The 19,357-nt window shown below is 36.6% G+C and overlaps 1 protein-coding gene across 7 annotated transcripts in view; it reads right to left on the reverse strand.

Moving 5' to 3' along the window:
- tbl1x (transducin beta like 1 X-linked) overlaps nucleotides 1-19,357 on the reverse strand; it is a 142,210-nt gene that overhangs the window by 90,509 nt on the left and 32,344 nt on the right. For 3 of the 7 annotated variants that reach the window (XM_031895696.1, XM_031895697.1, XM_031895695.1), the window contains exon 3: nucleotides 9,936-10,015. The gene's annotated coding sequence lies outside the window, so the exon portion shown is untranslated. 7 annotated transcript variants of the gene reach the window in all.

Raw genomic sequence — 19,357 nt, forward strand, 5'->3', positions numbered from 1 at the left:
AGATGACAAGTGAAAATTAAAATGTACTTAATTTATAAACTGCCAGGAACTTTCAGAAGTAATTAGCTCACATTTCTAGGCTGTTCTAGAAATATTTAAGTTATTTTTATTCTTTCTATTTTTATTTTAGTCATAGTGAATAGTTACCAGATAAATCTAGTTTAACTTCTACCTCTTTTCTTTTTTAGTAATGCAGTGCAGCAATTCTATGAATAAGAAACATAAAAAGGTCTTGAGATGTAGCTTGGCTGTTTATGCTTAGATAACTTCCTGTGGAGTGAATAAGTCTAATCCCACACAAAGAGTATGGCGCATATTTTCGGCAAGCCAAAAAAACGCTTGCCGAAAATACGCTCCATACGCTCCTACCTTTACCTACACCCAAATGAATTGAATACGCTCGGGTGCAAGCACAAGTAGCAATATCTGCCTAAAAATGCGAGACTTTGGATTTTCTCACATCCTTTTCTCTGAGGAAGTGCGCTGTCACGAAATGCGTAAGACCTCAAGCTGTGTTTTTTAGATGTGCAAATAAAGGTTGATCGATTTTAATATCACCTGTTGCGGCTTTTTTTTTATGCTGACCTGGAGTGCACTGCCAATGTGTGAACTTTTGTGACGAGATTTGTCCCCTGGCTACGGACTCGGGGCAGGAGCACCCGGGTCAACAGGACTATCTGGTAAGCATAATGCTTTCTTATTTGGAAGTGAGTTACCCCTGGCCGTGAGTTTTTTCACCTGAGCGCAGGGTCCGGGGCAGGTTGCACATGGACCAAAAGATTTGAGCGGTGAGCAGTTTGTGTGGGGGAACCTGTATTGCTTTTTCCAGACAGGCACCTGTATTTTTAAACTCATTTCTATGTTTAAATTAGCCCTCAAATTGTGTGCTGTGGATATATAATAATTTTTTCGTGCAAGTAGCAATATCTGCCTAAAAATTCGAGACTTTGGATTTTCTCACATTTTTAGGCGGATATCGGCTACATGTGCCTGCACCAGAACATATTCAGTTCATTGGAGTGCAGGCACAGATAGTTTTTTTGGCTTGCCGAAAATATGTGCCATTCACTACGTGTGGCATTAGCCTAACATAGACTCTTTCATGTGCTAGTACAGTGCTGTCCAACTGGCGGCCCGCGGGCCGCATACGGCCCGCGACCCCCCTCTGTGTGGCCCCCCACCTGTCTGGCTGCTTTGATGGCTTACCTTTGTGTAAGCTTTAAATGGTATCAGTACTGTGATTAACTGCCCCCCCCCCCTGCATGGTTCTCACCTCAGATTCAGGCTGTAATCAGGCTGTATTGTTTAAATATGTAATCCCCTGTACTGTTCACACCTTTTAATCTCTGCATTGTTCACCCCCTGCAGTGTTCACACCTCAGGCCCAGGCTGTAATCACCCCCATTGTTCCCCTGTTCACACCTCAGGAGCAGTAGAAACCCACAAATAATCCCTGCACACTACAAAAAGAACATATACTGAGGTGGTACTGCAATTAAAAAGTTTTTTAATATATAGTTATTGTGCAGACTGTAGGAGCAGTGCCAGCATTGTGTCACTGTAGGCTGCCTGTGTGTGCCATACACACAGGCAGCATAGGGCAAGCAGAGTATGGCACACACAGGCAGGGTAGGGAAGGCAGAGTATGGCAAACACAGGCAGGGTAGGGAAGGCAGAGTATGGCACACACAGGCAGGGTAGGGAAGGCAGAGTATGGCAAACACAGGCAGGGTAGGGCAGGCAGAGTATGGCACACACAGGCCAAGTTTGGCACAAACCAGCCAAGAATGGCACACACAGTGAAAGTATGGCACACGCAGGCAGGGTAGGGAAGGCAGAGTATGGCACACACAGGCAGAGTAGGGCAAGCAGAGTATGGCACACACAGGCCAAGTATGGCACAAACCAGCCAAGAATGGCACACACAGTGAAAGTATGGCACACAGGCAGGGTAGGGCAGGCAGAGTATGGCACACACAAAGGCAGGGTAGGACAGGCAGAGTATGGCACACAGGCAGGGTAGGGCAGGCAGAGTATGGCAGGTTTTTGCTGTACTACAACCATTAATATGGGTATGGTCATGTGATAACTTGGGTGTGGTTTCAAGTGGGTGCGGTTTCAAAAAGGGGAGTGGTCAAAACTGGCTTCCATTATCGGCCCTCCACCACGTAGGTCGGAAAAATTCCGGCCCTCGATACAACAGAAGTTGGACAGCACTGTGCTAGTACATTTGCCAGTCTTATTTTAATTATCCTAAAGAAAAGGGTATTTTAGCCTGATTTTCCTAACCATGTTCATTTGTTAGGAACCTATTCTGATATCAAAATAGTTCAGTTTCCTATTCTGTTTCTGAAAACCTAAGTAATACTAACATGTTTCTTGACAAAGTTAACATCTGTATCACTAAATACCAGACCAGGCAGTATAGCTTTGTCTTTATCCTTACTACCAACCATGTAATACATTGTGTTTTGACACTATAAAACACCCCCCTTCTTCTTTTGGGGCAGGGTGAGCATGGAGTACTAATCACTGTTCATTTGTGCTCCAGTCAGAGATTCAAGGGGCACAAACATAGGATTTAAGAAGCTCTAGTCCACTTGGATAAACATATGTACTTTGCTTTGATATAGTCAGAGTACAGTATTTTTAATGACCAGAACTGATTCTATAGTTGTCTAAATAGAAAAAAAATGTCAGTTTGGTTTAGTTCACTAGTTTACTGCTGCTGCCTTCAAAATGGGTTCCTCGAACAATTTCTTATTAAGTAAATGGCACATCAGCAATTGCCTTTTATAATGCAAAAGGGCAAATTTATCAAAGTGTGAAATTATAGGTAATCACAGTAAATTTTACTGCTTTCTTTTCACTTTTATGGGACTTCAGATAAATGTTAAACTCTTTCACCTATTGATAAATACACCTTTAAAATACCATAGAAATGAATAGAGAGTGGTGGAATTTTACTGTGGTCAGCTCTAACAAATCTGTCCCATAATATTACCGATTACGATTGATGATATAATTTGCATTTTAACATATATTACAAATAAGGGTTTAAAATTCAATATTAGTTTCCAAGATACAGAAATAAAATAAAAAACAACAGTGTAATATGCTTGCTGTACTTTTAAGGTAATGTTATCCTTTAAGGAAATTTGACAAGAAGAAAAAGAGCTACATTTGCCTGCTAGAAATCACTATAAGAAGTCACTATAAATTCACAAATGAGGTTTATGTAAGACGGCTAAATATGGATTATGCATTTAACTGAAAATAGGTCATATTTATGTTTTCTGAAAACCACACAAATACAAAATGCTACTTCATGTACTGAGACCTGGCCAGTCGTTTCTTGTTGAACCAGAATTTTTTTCATTATATTACAGAAATCAGAACAGATGGCAATGGCTTCATATAGACGGGTTTCACATTAACGGGCATCTTTTTCTGATGAATTCAAACCACTATAATATTATTCTTATTCTGTCCACCTATTTTCTCCAACCAAGTTTAATTTTCTGCTGTGATTTTTCTCAGCAGCACTGTGCAGCTTGTACTTGGTTCACTGCAGCTGTAAGTGATCACTACCAGTGGGCTTCCTCATTAATCACTTGCAAACAAGTCATCTTGCTGCATTGCTTTGCAGATCTGCATTGAAGTGCATTGTGATTTGGGCCAGGACTGTGGTTCACAAAAAATATGTACTTTAAGTTATTAATGAGAAGCCTGCTGTTACAAAAAAAACTGGTCAATGAATCCTTCTATTGCTGGGACGTTGCAATGCAGTGTGCTTGGCCAGGTAACAGTAATAGTCATTTATTTGTAGTAAGCTCCATGAAAAACGTAGGACCATCAAACTGAATGATAACTATTCAACTTTTGGGTGGGAACAGTTTCATTAAAGCCATGGATGAGATTTTAATCTTTTACTAGATTTTACTTATCTGAGCATCCCACATGAAAGTTTCAAGTCCTATAAATGGATTAAAAGTAAAATGAATGTGGCCATGCAAATGCTAATATTTGGATTTTAATGGTGTTGGGTGTTACATTTTAGCGGTTTGGACTTTTTGTATTTTCTAAAGCACAAGACCCATATGCAGGAATGACATTAATTGTCATGCAGATTTGTATTTTTTCAACTAGATACAACTGTAGTTAGTCTAAGCATAATTTAAAGTCCAACAAGTTAAGGCTGATGGCAGACATGGCATAGGGCAGATATTTTCCGTGTTTTTATGCGTATTTCGGCTACATGTGCCTGCACCCGAACGTATTTCATTCATTCGGGTGCAGGCACAAGGTAGGCGATTTTTACAGTAGTGGGGCATATTTTCGTCAAGCGTTTTTCCGTTTGCTGAAAATATCCGCCCTACACCACGTCTGCCATCAGCCTGCACCGTAATGAATGAGATACGCTCAGGTGCACAAGTACCGAAATAAGCATAAAAACGTGAGACTTTGCATTCTACAAATGCCTGCACCCGAGCATATCTCATTCATTTGGGTGCAGGCACAGGTAGGGCGCACTTACAGTAGCGGTGCGTATTCTCAGCAAGCGTTTTTCGGCTTGCCAAGAATACGCCATGTCTGATATCAGCCTAATTGCAGAGCTTGTTGAGCTGATTTAAAGGAGACATATAACTTAAACTGAAGCTAAACTCTGGAAGCTAAACTCTGGAAGGCAATAAAAATACTATATGGCGCAGATTTCACTCTGGGCTAAAAGTTATCATTAACTTTAAAAATGTTGTTTTCGGGAATAAAACATTCTGTTGTCTGCTACTCAGTATTATAAGCAATCGCCTGCCATTTTTGTCTTCTATCTAAGGTAAAAAAAAAGAAAGTTTCCAACTTGAATTAAACTGGTGATAGAATTCTTTGAATTTTTGAACAAAGCTTGAACTAGCTTTGGTCATGGACTTAATGGTAGTTGCAAGCACTGGCTGCCAATAGGGTAGGAACATAAAGTAAACAGTAGCACTAAAAAGAATGCATCAGTATCTGTGAGCTAATAATTTAATGTGCAGGGTTATGTTACTATTCTTTGAATTAGCCAGAGTGGCCTGGGAGCTAATACCCCCTTTAGCACAAAAAAAGAAAAGAAAGGTGGCACTCTGAACATCCAAAATACAGACCATTTAAAAGTAAAAAGAAAAAAAAAATTATACACTCATCTCATAAAGCCTGACGCGTGTTGTGTCTATTTGACACTTAATCAAAGGCTTAAATGTACATACAACAGCATTTAAAAGACAAAACACCTTGATAATAGGAAAGGGAGGAGAAAACAAAACTCAGTGAATAATTTTAAGGAACAGCGCTCATGTATAAAGAAGGGCATGAAACAATGCACTCATATGAATGTAAAACGGGATACCAATGGACCCAAATGAGATAGATGTATACCTCAACATGTTAATATATATATGGAAAAAATAGAAGTCTAATGGTAATAAAAGAAACATCAAAATCGAATTCATTCCTCTTGGTATTCTAGCAAATACCCCCTTGTCCATCTGCCTGTGTGCCATGATTCTTTTTTCTCCCTTCCCAAATATAACCAAATCTGTATGAAACTGTCAGTTCTTCACAAGCAGGCATTAAACACTTTTAACTGCATACTCTATAGAGAGAAATAAAAATATGGGTATAGCTTTAGATGCCCCCTTTGCCTGCACACATATGCAGAGCAGAATGCGGTTAAGCCACTTGATACCAGTAGAGCCTACAACAACAGACTGCACAGATGAACTAACAATTATAAGCTAAACCCCAGTTTATAAAAGCATAACTGAAAAATTCCCCAGAGCTGCATGTACAAAAAACTTTGTCTACCAAGCGTTACAAAAAAAGTGTAACAAAAAAGCATTTGAATAAAAGAAAATTAAATGGGACCAGTCACCCAGATATAAAAAGTCGTGTAACAAAAGTCCTTCTCAAATTAAACATAAAACTCAAATTAATTTTTTATTGACACATCCATACTAGTGATGAGCTAATTTTTTCGCCAGGCATGGATTTGCAGCGAAAATGTCTGCATTTCGCCATTGGCGAATTGTTTTGTGAAACTTCTGAGAAAATTTGCCACGGAAAAAATTTGTCACACATGAAAAAAGTTGCGGTCGCATCAAAAAAAGACACGGGCGTAAAAAAAAAAAAAGATGTGGGCGAAAAAAAGGCACATAGAGGTAACAAAAAGGTTGTGCAACAAATGTGTTTTGTGGCTTTTTTGCCATTTCACGAATCTTCTTGCCATTTCACAAATTTTACGGCGAAGCGAAAGGGGACATATTCGCTCATCAAGTAAAGTTTTTTTGCTTGACAAACACAATACAAAATAATTTGGAATTATTTCTTAGGGTGATAGGTCCCCTTTAACAAACTTTAAACATACATTCAACTTCTGTTGCCAAAGTCTGATAAATACATCTTACACTGTAACACAATTTGTAATATATTGAAAAGGACTAAACATGCAAGTATACATATTAAAAGACCAAATGGAAAGGCAATCTATTTTTTTCAGACAGACCAATGTGTTCTAATAATGCAACAACTTGTGCTCATTTAAGTCTGTTATCAGGGACCCTGTAACCTCTGCCATTCTATATGCAGAAAGGAACAGTAACTAAAGGTGTTAACAGGACCCCAAACAGCCCTTTCATATATATCTGTTGATGCTTTACAAAACACTGCCATGTTTATAGGCAGGAGTAGCGAGAAAGCTGAATGGGGCTCATTCAACGCCTCAGTGTTCAATGGCAAATATTTTTTCATTTCATTATTGGAGGAGGGCACTAATCCAGTTAGTAAGCAAGTATTCTGTTACATGGGGCTTGATCACTGCTGCTTCCTACGCAACAGTAGTTTGCATCTCTGCATGAAACACTCAATTTATTAAATGAAGTATGTTGGTTTTATTGGTGTAGGGAGAGTCTGTATGTAGGGTTTACTAAAGTACAGAGGTCAGAAGGCTCTCTATACAAAACAGTGGCAAATCAGCAAGTCAAACTTGTCTAAACTGTAGTGCTCATGCCATGCACAGCAGTTGCTTTTGGACTGTAGAAGGTGGACAGACTTTCAGCATTGTTTGCCAACGATAAATAGTGGAGATGAGCCCAAACTGCACAATGTTTACAAATTAAAAAAGATCACAGATAGTTTCAGAGGAGCCTGTATGCCAATAATATTTGTATATGACCTCACACTGTCTAATATACCCTGTCTATGTGAATAGTGACAGTGTCACAGAAATACAATATAACCTAATAAGTGATGCTTGGATAAGGAGAAAGGCATATTTCATTGAATGTCCACTATTTGCCTTCACATAAACAGTTCTATTGTATGTACTCAACTGGCATTGATATGTTTAACATTCAGATTTGTATAAAAAGATCTGTCATCTGTTTATATAGATAAGCACATCTATTTCAAAGTCCAGCCAGTTACTTATGTTTCTAAGAAATGTATTGCTATCATAAATGCCAGTGATTGCTTTGAGCTCCATTATGTGATTGGCCACATTTCTAGTACTGTGTGCCTCACACAGTTACACATTTACACTATTTCGGCTAGCACCAAAATAATCTAATAAGTGCTAAACCACCTCAAGAAAATGAAAAGTCACTAATAAGTCACAAAAAAACTTTCAACCTTTAATGCTCCCTTGCTAATTTGGACTAAAGGAACTCTGTGGTGACTTAAAATATGCATATACTTCACAATGGAAGTATATTATCCCATATAATATAATGACTCGTTTTCAGTTATTAAAAAAAATAAAGCTATTTGTATAGAGTTAATATTTTATCTCTACACTTTATTTACTTACTTAATTCCCTTTTATTCACAAATGATATAACTTTATATTAGAATGTATTCACTAAAAGGACCAGTAATACCAAAACAAACATGCAAAAAATGAATTATTCATATGCATTGCTACTGGACAGGGATGAGCAAATTTTTTCGCCAGACATTGATTCGCAGCGAAATTCCGCAAAGTGATGAGCAAAATTTAGCCGCCGAAAGTTTTCACTTGCATAAAAAAAGCAGCTGTCTCTTCCAAATATGACACGGTTGAGTCAATAAAAGTTGTGAGCGTCAAAAAAGTTGCATTTCATGAATTCATCCCTGTTTCATAAATATTTCAGACGTTGCGCTAATTTTACCCTAAAGCGAAACGAGACATATTCACTTATCACTACTAGTGGATACTTCTGACAACAGCTCTGCTCCGTTGAGCCATCTTTAATGTGTTGACTCAGCAAAGTCCCACCCAGTCTGTTACTACAAAAAGTAACTGAATGTGTGAGTACCTTTAGGGTATTGTTCTTTGTGTAACTGGGCCTTTAATTTATTTTTATGAATACATAAACATTTTGAATATACCCAAATCAGAGATGCTCACTTTGAACATATATTTTAAAAACATACCTGTATAAAAAAAGAGTGTTTTTCGTGCTGGACCTACTGTACATTACTTTTAGCTACTCCTGACTCAAATAACAGACAGGTTAATAAATGTATTAGTCCATCTGTCATCTGCTGAGTCTCACACAGGTACAGGATTAGTGGCAAAAAGGTTATATCATTCTTGTATGCTGTGCCAATAAATATGATATATACATGTTCATTTAAAAAAGAAAAAAGTGTTTTTTTTATCTAAAAATTAATTATAAAATATTATTGTTCTAAGATATTATTCAGCATTATTCAGAACATAAAAGCTACTTCAGATATATGTGCTGGCAGGAATATTTCAACTGAAAGATCAGGAAGCAACTTTTCTAATAGATTGCTATGAATTTTAGGAAGCTTCATTATTCTTCTTTTCAAACAAAACAAAAGAAATTAATATTTTATTTACAGTTATAAATAAGTATGCATTTACATTAAACCATTCAGACAGAACACATTAAAAGGGCCACTATACTCCTTCATTTACTTGTGTGGTACTAAGCCTACGCTGGCTTAGTTTTATTATAACGCTTTTCATCTTAAAGAGATACTGAGACCAGAAATAAAACCTTTTTTACATCTATCATAGCATTGTCTTTGCATGAGCTTTATAATTTTGCCATAAAAGTATTTCCTGATGCTTTTCCATTCCTTATCTGATCCCCCATGTTCTTCTATGAGGGGGCAGCCATATTTGTTCAGCAGTAGGCCTTTAGCATTAGAATCTTTAACTGACAGGCTGAGAAGGGACAGTCAGGTTGACAAAACAGTCAGGTTTAGGGACTTCAAGCAACAATTACTTACAACACCAGCCCTAACAGTGAAAAAAGATCAACATGACCTATAGGTAACTTTTTATGTAGATTCATAATTTGAAAAGTCATTTTTCATGTCAGTATCACTTTAAGAACTTAGTGAATTGTATTTACTAAAGGTGTATTCTAAGTATTCCATTCCATGTTTGTGTTATAATTTCCCATCACATGATTCTTGTAAGGGGTTTTGGAGGGTACTAAGGGAATTTATAACCAGGTAACCTAAGGATAATGGAGGCTTGGAAAGTTCTAACCAGTAAGACTAAAACTTTAATTTGAGCCAGCACGTTTAAAAAGTATAATATTCAGAGCAATAGTACAATAATTAGGGGTTGTCTTTATAAGATTCTATATATGTATTGATGAGAGAATGAGTCCTGTTCCGCTTCACAGAAGAATTTGTAAAACTGCTAAAAAATTAGCGAAATACATTGTGTACGGAAGGTGGTTTTTCGCGGCTACCCCGCAACCTTTTTTAACGCACGCAATTTTTTCTTTCTTACTCCAAATGCATTGAAGTAAATGGGAGTTTTTCTTGTGTTTTTTTTGGTAGATTTTGCAAAATTTGCTTATCAATATACTGTATATACGGTACAGTGGCACATTAAAGCTATATAATTCTTTAAAGCCATGAGGAAACCATCAACTTACTCAGACTTAAAAGTGGCCAGTCCCCACTATCTTTTAATTTGTGCAGGTTGTCCAAGCCAGTTTCAGTGATATTTTCTGACCTGTCAAGAAAATAAAACATATTTCCACATTAATGGTTGTTTTGTGACTGCTATGGTCACTAGTGTCTTTTTGTCTTAAAGGGGTACCCCATTTTTAAATTAACTGATAGTATGTTATAGAATAATTAGTAACCTTTTATTTTTATAGCTTTTGAATTGAAATCCCAGCAGCCTTAAACAATTGCATTGTAAAGCAACAATTGTTTTATTATGGTTACTTTTTATTACCAGTCTTTCAATTCAGGTCTTTTTAAATTGTGATGCAATTGAAAGACTACATCATTTTTGCACTAACACAACATTTTTACAGAACTCACAGCTTAGGTAGAGATTTATCACCGTTCGAATTTAAAAATGTTGGGGGCTCTAAAAATACTCAAATTTGAATTATGTCTCAAAAACTCAAATGTCTGGTATTTATTAAGTGCAAAAACCCCAATAAAGCATATTTAAAATCTTGCCATGTAAAAGCTTGCAAGTTTCTATAGAAGTCAATGGGACTTTGAGTATGCATTTGAGTTTTTTTATTCAAACAAGTTTCCTTATTAATGAATAAGCGAGCATTCGATATGCAAGTTTATTGGATTTAGGAAAACAAACCTGAATTAACTAACTTGAAAATTGATAATTAATTAGCCCATTAGGCTATCCGTGGCACACAATGTTATTGGGGTCTGTTTATTAAGCTGTTTTAGAGTTTTTTTTTCTGAAAAAAGGCTTTCTCTGTAAAAAAATTACTTCCAAATGCCACCGGGAGATTTATTGAGTCAAAGGTTGTTACTGCACCTATAGTAACCAATCAGCAGACACTAATCACCTGTTTACAAGCAAATATATGATTGGTTGTTATGGGTAACTGCTATTAGATAAACTTTGAGCTATTTCTTACATATGGGTGAGTTTTCCTATGTAGTGGGTAAAAATCAATGGAATCAGTAACTTTCTAGATAACTGGCACTATGCAAGTGTTATGCACATTTTCACCTGAAATACATATAGCCAGATTTTCAGATAATAAATGTTTACTTGTTCTTGGGTTGAATCCAGTTTTTGTAAGTGGGAAGTGAAAGCTAACATTTCTACACATTTGGCTTTGCAACTTTTTAGGCAAGGAAATTAGCAGAGAATAGTCCCTGGCAGATGTGATGATGTGACCTTTAGGCATTGGCATTGTTTAATGCTGCTCAGCAATCTGTGAGTTCTTGTGATGTGGAGATCTGTTATCCCCAAGAGAGACATACCTAGGAGCACAAGATGTTTGGTATGAATGCTCTCCCTGTAGTTTAGAACTGAACCTTGAGAGAAAAGAACCTTGCTGTCTGATGATTCTTCTGTAACTACTAACTAATAGGCTCCCTAATAGGTTCCACAAAGTTGGAGCTGATCCATATAATTGAGCCCATAGCAGAATATACTGTACCAAGCTACACTGGATGATAATTAACACAATTTGGGGTGAACAGTTATTTGTTGCCATGAATGATCTTAGACCTTATTTCGTATAAAAGCACAGCAAAGCAAGCACAGCATGAATATGGCCCAAAAGTTGTGTTTCTACAAATTAAACTTGAAAGTACAGACAAAGACAAAGGGAACTATTCTGAATGGTGCAGATAGATTTTTATGATTGTAAGTTACTATTTCACTTTTTTTTTTAATCAGTTACATGTATGCATTTTCAACCACAAAATATGTATTTTTGGATGCATTGCCAATTTATATGTTTTCATATTTTATGCCTATTTTATCAAAAGCCACTGTAATGGGAAACTAAACAATGTGTTTTTTGCAAACCAAATGAAAAAGAAATAAAAGAAGTGGTATAAATGCAGTGGGATTTCAGTATCAATGTTTCCCTGGGCAAACAGACATCACAATCAAAAGTTAGAACTTTTCTACCTGAAAGTATTCACATCATTAAATTAAGAAGGATCTTTAGGAACGCCAGTATGGCATTCTAACTATTTAACAATGAAAATACTTGTTAACAACACACACTGTTTAATCAATAGTAACAGTAATCACAAAACAAATATTTTGTTGACTTTTTTGCTGTTTCTGAATAATATGCATATTTCCTGTGCCAAAACTCTTGCATAATTCACAGATTAGGAAGTTAGTATTTGTAGGTACTGTATCAAGTATATTTTGCATACTCTTAAGTCTTTAGAGAACTAAAATCTGGCAACTTCTCCTTAAATAAATGCACTAATGCAGTCCAGACTTTGCATGCTGTTGAAGCTTTCTATGCTAAACAACATTGGTTTCAACATAAATGTTATGCAACATTATAGACTGCACCAAGATTCCTTAAGTAATTTTTAATGATTGGAGTATTTTTGTTATGGTTAACACTAACTTAATTAATTCATCCAGACAGAATCAATATATTAATCATCAAGAGACTGGGACATATAAGCCACCTCAAAGTGTTATAGTTGTCAGTGACAAACTTCCATATTGTTCCAGGGAAGCCAAACATTTTCAATCCATGCCATAGATTATGTCAAGTAATCGTTCTGCATTTATAAAATATACTGTAAAATATGTGTGTGTAATCAAATGGATGTTGGAAGAGAATAGGTTAAGCAATAATCTAGTCATATGGTGGAATGCCATTAAGTAACAGAATTTCAATTAATTTTACCAAAGTTCAACAAAGTCTCATTTCTTTTTATTATTTTACATGTAGTTTTAATCTCATCATTGTTCTTTAGTGAAGATGCCTAAGAGTTGCACGACATTCCCTTAGGCTTCTATTGAATGGAATTACTAACCTAGCTGTAATTAATTTGCAGATAAGTAAAACATGCTACAAGAAAATGTAATATAGAATGCTTTAATCCTTACTTTCATTCTGCCTAAGACACCAACAGTCCAGGCTTGCCATCTTCGATATATCAATGAAAGTTAATGAAAAAAAATAGTTTTTGCCCCTTCATACATCCAACTATGTCACTTGTACTTGTATACTTGTTTACTAAGACTTATTTTGATACAAATAAGCAATCTGGCTGAAATAATTTAACATTTATTGTGATTAAAGAAGAAGGAAAGTCTAAATTACTGGGGGGTGCTAAATGTTACGAACCCCAAGTGATTTTAATAGCTTAGCTAAAACCCTAGGCCATTGTTATTCTTTCTTCATGCAGGGACACATGCACAGTACAGTGGAAAATCAATCTTTAAAAAACAAATAAGACATATTTTTTAAGTCTACTGAAGAAGTAGAGGAAGAGGATTACTCTGTGGTGCTCACTGAAAATTACCCTGGGCACCGGCTTGGGGAATCAGCTTAGCAATTAATAACAGTATATTAACAACAAGTTTGTAATGTCATTTACAAAAGTGGTTGGCACTGTTAGATAGATGCAGCATTATGCCCCTAGATATTATAGAAAACACAAGGAATAGACAATGTAATGCTTTTAAAGTACTAGTGGAAATCTGTAACACTGGGGAAGAAAACTTCAACAGTATGGGAGGAAATAATCTCTTCTCAAATACCTGCATACCTCCCAGTGGCCTCAAAGCAGGTGCTTATTTTGGAATTTCTGGTTAGGAGGCAAGTTTTGATTGCATATAAACCCAGTTTAATTGCCAAACAAAGCCTTCTGTAGACTTCCAGTCAATATAATTGGATGTTAGAGGATTTGTCATTTTTATGTAAATAATACTTCAAGTTTTATTATATATGCAGTCTTTACTGGATGATGATGATATGAACGTGAATATGCTATATTGCATATACAGTCCTTATTCATTAATTGAAGATTACTGGTACAGTCAATAACTGTGACAGTAGATCATACTGTACACTCTAGAAAATGGACATTTCTGACTGGGCCCTTCTTGGATAACTGTAGTGTAGAGTACATTACTATTGATGAAGATGGTTTTGATATACCTTATGATATGATTTGAAACTTTTACACATTTTTTAGATACACTGCACTGCTTAAATTATGATTGCAGTGGCGGTACCCTTTCTATCTGTTTCTAAACTAATAAAGTGCATGGATCATGGAATGTTTCAGTGGGGAAAGAAGCCAGGAGAACCTTCCAGAATCAAAGGGGGTCATGAACACCATATATTTATGCTTTCTCCTCAAATAGCCCGTAATGTTAAGGGAATTGTTATTAAACAGATGCCTTTGACATTCTGACATAACTTGGAAATCCAGAGATAGCTATATAGACTAATAAGGTTATAGCTCAGTAACACCTTCCTCAATAAATTGACTATGGAACTTTTCATCATATTTGATAATTTTAATGATTTAAAAGAGCTTTTGGTCACATTCTGGGTGCTTGTGCAACTGTAATTAATTATTGCAGAAATGATGATTGAGTGTCACTAGCCTTGGAACACTTCTTCTACAAAGCAAATTCTTTACCATGCTTTGTAGTAATATAGAAGGACAAGATAAGTCTACTAAATCTGCTATGCCCTCTTTGGAATGCAAGAGACACTGATCCAATAAGTCTTTAAAAAATGCACAAACTTTTCTTGTCTGAGTAGTATACAGCTAAGCAACATAGTGAAAAAGCCCCTAATCACTATATAGGTTCTGAAAACTGCAGGTGAAATTTCACATTATTATAAAACCTTCATACTTCCTACAGAACTTTCACTTTGTATTTTTAAAGACAATTTTTAACAGGATTTATCAGTGTTAAGATTAACAACTAATTATATAATTTTATTAGCTATATTTGTATGCAGAAATATTTAAGATACTTTTGCTTAACCAATCTATAATCTGCAAAAACAAGGTTAAAATGTTCATTAAACCTGTTAAGTATATTAATTGTCAAGTATACCTCAAGTGCCATTGTATTCAGGTGCCTCTTTACAATATCAAATCTATCTGCCTATCTAGCTATCTATCTATCTATATCTATTATTATCTATCTATTTATCTGCCATCTATAAAGTGAATACATATTCACTGCCACTGCCACTGCGCCGACTCTGTAGATTTTTACAGTGCCAAGTTTTGATATCAGTAAAGATGTGGTACATCAAGATTAAAGAGGTGTGCTGTGCAAATGTTGATATTAAATATCTTGTCCATATATTATATTCTTATAACATCAGACTGGTGATTTATTTACCATGTATTGAGCTCATATATCACAGGCAATTATTACTCTACATTTGTATTAGTCCTTTTACACTGTATGTCATACAGTTATAGTGCTGAAGTACTTAGGAGGTGCACCCCATTGCGCCTTTACTCTTACTATTTGCTCCACTGCTTATTATTTGTTTTGCTGTGACTGCTCCATTTGTTAGCATGATCTAGGTAAAGGCATAGAGCTCCACATTGACAGGCACAAGGGAGCTGTATTTAGCACCTGCCAAATGCAGGCAGTAAACACAGGGTTTTCTAGCGCCTTGTGTCCCCTAGTGCTCCAGGCTTACATATTATTAATGATGTAGAAGATTGGTGTGTGCCACACATTTTCATATTCTAATGTATGCAATGCTGCTGAAAGAAGGCATTTCAGTATGAAGATAGGGAGACACAACTCTTTAGGGGCCCCATAGTGCTCATTTGGATAACACTGTCTGGGTGTGGCTGTGCTCTGCGCCTCACTCTGGATAAAAAAATACTGGCAGGGGGTGCAAAGTGCAGCATCTACAAAAGCAAAGTAACCCTGTCCTTACCCCCTGCCACAGGGCAAGCCTTACAAAATACATTTGCTCATTGCCCATTACTCACACAAACAACCAATAACCAGTATGCTGTATATTTTCCCAATGCTTCTTCCCTCTTTGAATATTTGCAGGACAGAGTCAGGTGCCCACTAAAATTACCTCTTAACCCTATGTGCAAGATTATATAACAATTAATATATTTTGTAAATAGGCAATATACCCCTGTGACAGGACCAGTGGCCAAAGCATGCCAGGTTTGGTGTAGTGACCAAGGAGGGGGTTAGCCAGGAACAGGCACAGGAATGGTCAACTAATGGTAGGCACTAGTACACAAAGGCAAGGCAGGGAAAAAGTTCAAAGGAACTGCAGGGGCTAATGTACACAAAGTCCAAAGAACAACAGCATAGCAGAACTGGCAGAGTTCAAGCAAGGTCAGGCAGACAAAGATTAATGCAGAAAAAAGTGAGGGGGCATCTAGTACGTGCAGAGTGACAGGTTTATATACAGTAAATGTATACTACAGGTATGGGATCTGTTATCCGGAAACCTGTTATGCAGAAAGTTCCAAATTATGGGAATGCAATCTCCCAAATAATTCCAATTCTATTAAATGTGACACTAAATGCTAAATTGTATTTAGTTGTTGTTTATCCTGGTCTTTGTTATGTTTGGCATTTTAAATTGTGTGGGCTGTTTTAATATGAAATCATCTATGCGATTGCTGTTAATTTTAGAGTTACTGTTTAAAAGCATTCATATTGTGAATAACAGGTGGTGTATGTTGTTTCCAGCAATGATTTTCTTTTATACAAAATCTAAAATTGGTAAATAAGATGAATGAAACAAATTTCAGGCAAGAGTAGAAAGGGCAAACATACAGTAGATCTGCAGTTCGGATTATAAAGGCACATTATTGAAAAATCTAGAAAGCTTTTCTCTCCTCGCCGCCTCCATCTGCTACAGTGTGAGTGGTTTTCATTGTGACCTTAGAGATCTAATTTAGGAAACACACTTCTTCCTGCAGTGCTTGGACAGGAAGCAGCAATGACAGAAATGTGCTGTAAACACAGTGGCAACTTTTCAGCTGCACACATTACCCATCCACTAGAAGAGGCACTCAGAGTGTAAAGCTGTGTGTCCTTCCACAGCTTTTTCATTCCCTACACAAAGCTTCAGCCAACTATTTCTCAACTAGAATGGTGTAAGAAACCACATACATATGGCAAGTGACCCTTATTTCCACTCAGGCAGTCTGGGCTGGCTAAGAAATCTGTTGTTTCTTGTATATTTAGTATACAGACATCTGTATTCCTTCTCATGCACAGATATTGCTTTATTATTTTGCATCCGTCATTTGCTCATGTTTTAGCCTTTCCCATGGCCCATGTCTACAGCAAGCTGCCAAAAACAGTTTTTTTCATAATAAAGAAAATGCATAATTTCAGTATACATCAAGAACAAATCAGCAAATGATAATGCTAGACCACTTGCAAAAAGTAACAAATAGTAGTACAGCGTGCTTGCCATTCTCTCAGAGTAAGCAGGAACGTCCTGCTAAAACTAATAATGCATTTAGTAACATTTATGAATGTATAACTAAAATATTCCTAACATTTATAAAGGTTGAGGTTTTAACTTTATAATCTACCACATTGCAATAGTTCATACTCAATTTTCAAAGCTGAAGTAAACTTTTAGTTTGATGTAGAATGTCCTAATCTTGTTATGTCTTTTTGACTGACTTTTTTTTCATATTTTATTTTATTTTATTATATTTGAAAATGATTTGCCTTTTTCTTCTGCTTCATTCCAGTTTTTCAATGACCAATGCAGCCAAAAACTTGCTCTGTTAGGCTACACTTTTATTGTTACTTTTTTTTAACATTACGGAGTTCATTCTCCATAATGTAATTTAAGCCACCACTAGGTTAAATTGGACAATGGCAATCAGTTAGCTGCTAAAATTCCAAACTGCAGCTGGAAAAAAGCCTATTAATTAGAAAAACAAGAAAAAAATAAAAAATGAAAAGCCATTGTAAAATGTCTTAGAATATCACTGTCTACATCAGTGATCTCCAACCAGTGGCTCGTGAGCAACATGTTGGTCACCAACCTTTTGGCTGTTGCTCCCAGTGACCTCAAAACATATGTTTTTTTTTTTTTTAATTCCTGACTTGGTGGCAGGTTTTGGTTGCATAAAATAAAGCCTCCTGTAAGCTGAGATCATGCATAGAGGCTACTAAATAGCCAATCACAGCCCTCATTTGGCACCCCCATATTTTTTTCTGATGTTTGTGTTGCTCCCCAAGTCTTTTTATATTAGACTGTGGCTCACGTGTAAGAAAGGTTGGGGACCCCTGGTTTACATCATACTAACAGTTTATCTCATGGTGAACTACCCTTAAAATGACCATTGCTGCCTGGGGTACCCTTGAACAGTTATAATTAGATCCAGTTTGATCAACTGACTGCTAGTGATGGGTGAAATAATTAGTCAGGATTTGCGTTGAATTTTTACATTTCGCCATTGGTCGCCATTGCAAATTTGCCATGCGTTGTCGTTTGTGTCAAGAAAAAATTGCCATGCATAAAAAAAGTCACACACATCAGATTTGAGACTGATCGCTACTGACTGCCCATTCACTCATCGCTACTGACTGCTTTCAGTTTTCAGGCTGGTGCTCCTGTTAGTAGAAATTGCTTGGGGGTGCCTAACATTTGGCAACCCCAAGTGATTTACACTTTTTTGTCATGTAAAGATAATTTTGAAACCAGTGAAATGTTTATATATTGGACAGTTGCTCAAAATTATATTTTCTTTATACCAAAGAAAAAACAGTGTTGGGTGGATGACCCCTATTACTCCCAAATGCATTATACAGAGCATAACAACAAAAGTAATTAAAGGTCAACACCAATAATGTGCTCTAATGTAATATCTAAAACTGGTGTACCCCAGAGCCAGTACACAAGCTCTTTCTCTGACTTTAAAAAGAATAATAAACTTGGCCTACCTTTCTGAGCAGTTTTGAGTGTGTGGGAGTTGCACAAACATAGCCCTTGCCTAGAGGTGATATTAATATTTATTTAACTTAGAAAGATACGTTTGCTGCCTATAATTACAGTGTTGACAGCCTGTGTCATCTGCACTGTGAGCTACAGCTTGTGTTGCTCCATGAGGTCAGGCATAAACTCTCAGTGTAAAGTATGAGAGTGGTTTACATTTAATTGTAAATGGTGAATGTTATGGGAAAGAGCCCTGATTATGGATATTGTACTTGCCCCAGTCTAGTAAACCATAGCAACCAGAGCTGTGTCATGAAACAGGTGACCAATAAATACTGGTTGGTTTGCTCTGGGCTTTAAGAACTGGTGCACACCATAGCCCAATTATGACGTATCACTAGTTACTATATCTACTCCATCCACATTGGTCTGTATACTAAAAAGACTGGATGATAAAAAATTTACATTATAGATGTAATTTTCCTTTTGCCTCAGTAATGTAATTACCATCACCCTATATGCTTGTCAAACGTTCATTTTTGCAAATCCATTAATCAACCAGAAACTCTCATGGTCCACTTGGATTAAGGCTAGTGCCAGACTGGCCCACCAGGATACCAGGAAAACCCCCGGTGGGTCCAGGTGTCAGTGGGCCCTCCTGCTCACCCAAA

Source organism: Xenopus tropicalis, chromosome 2 (genome assembly GCF_000004195.4).
Source record: "Xenopus tropicalis strain Nigerian chromosome 2, UCB_Xtro_10.0, whole genome shotgun sequence".
Lineage (NCBI taxonomy): Eukaryota > Metazoa > Chordata > Amphibia > Anura > Pipidae > Xenopus > Xenopus tropicalis.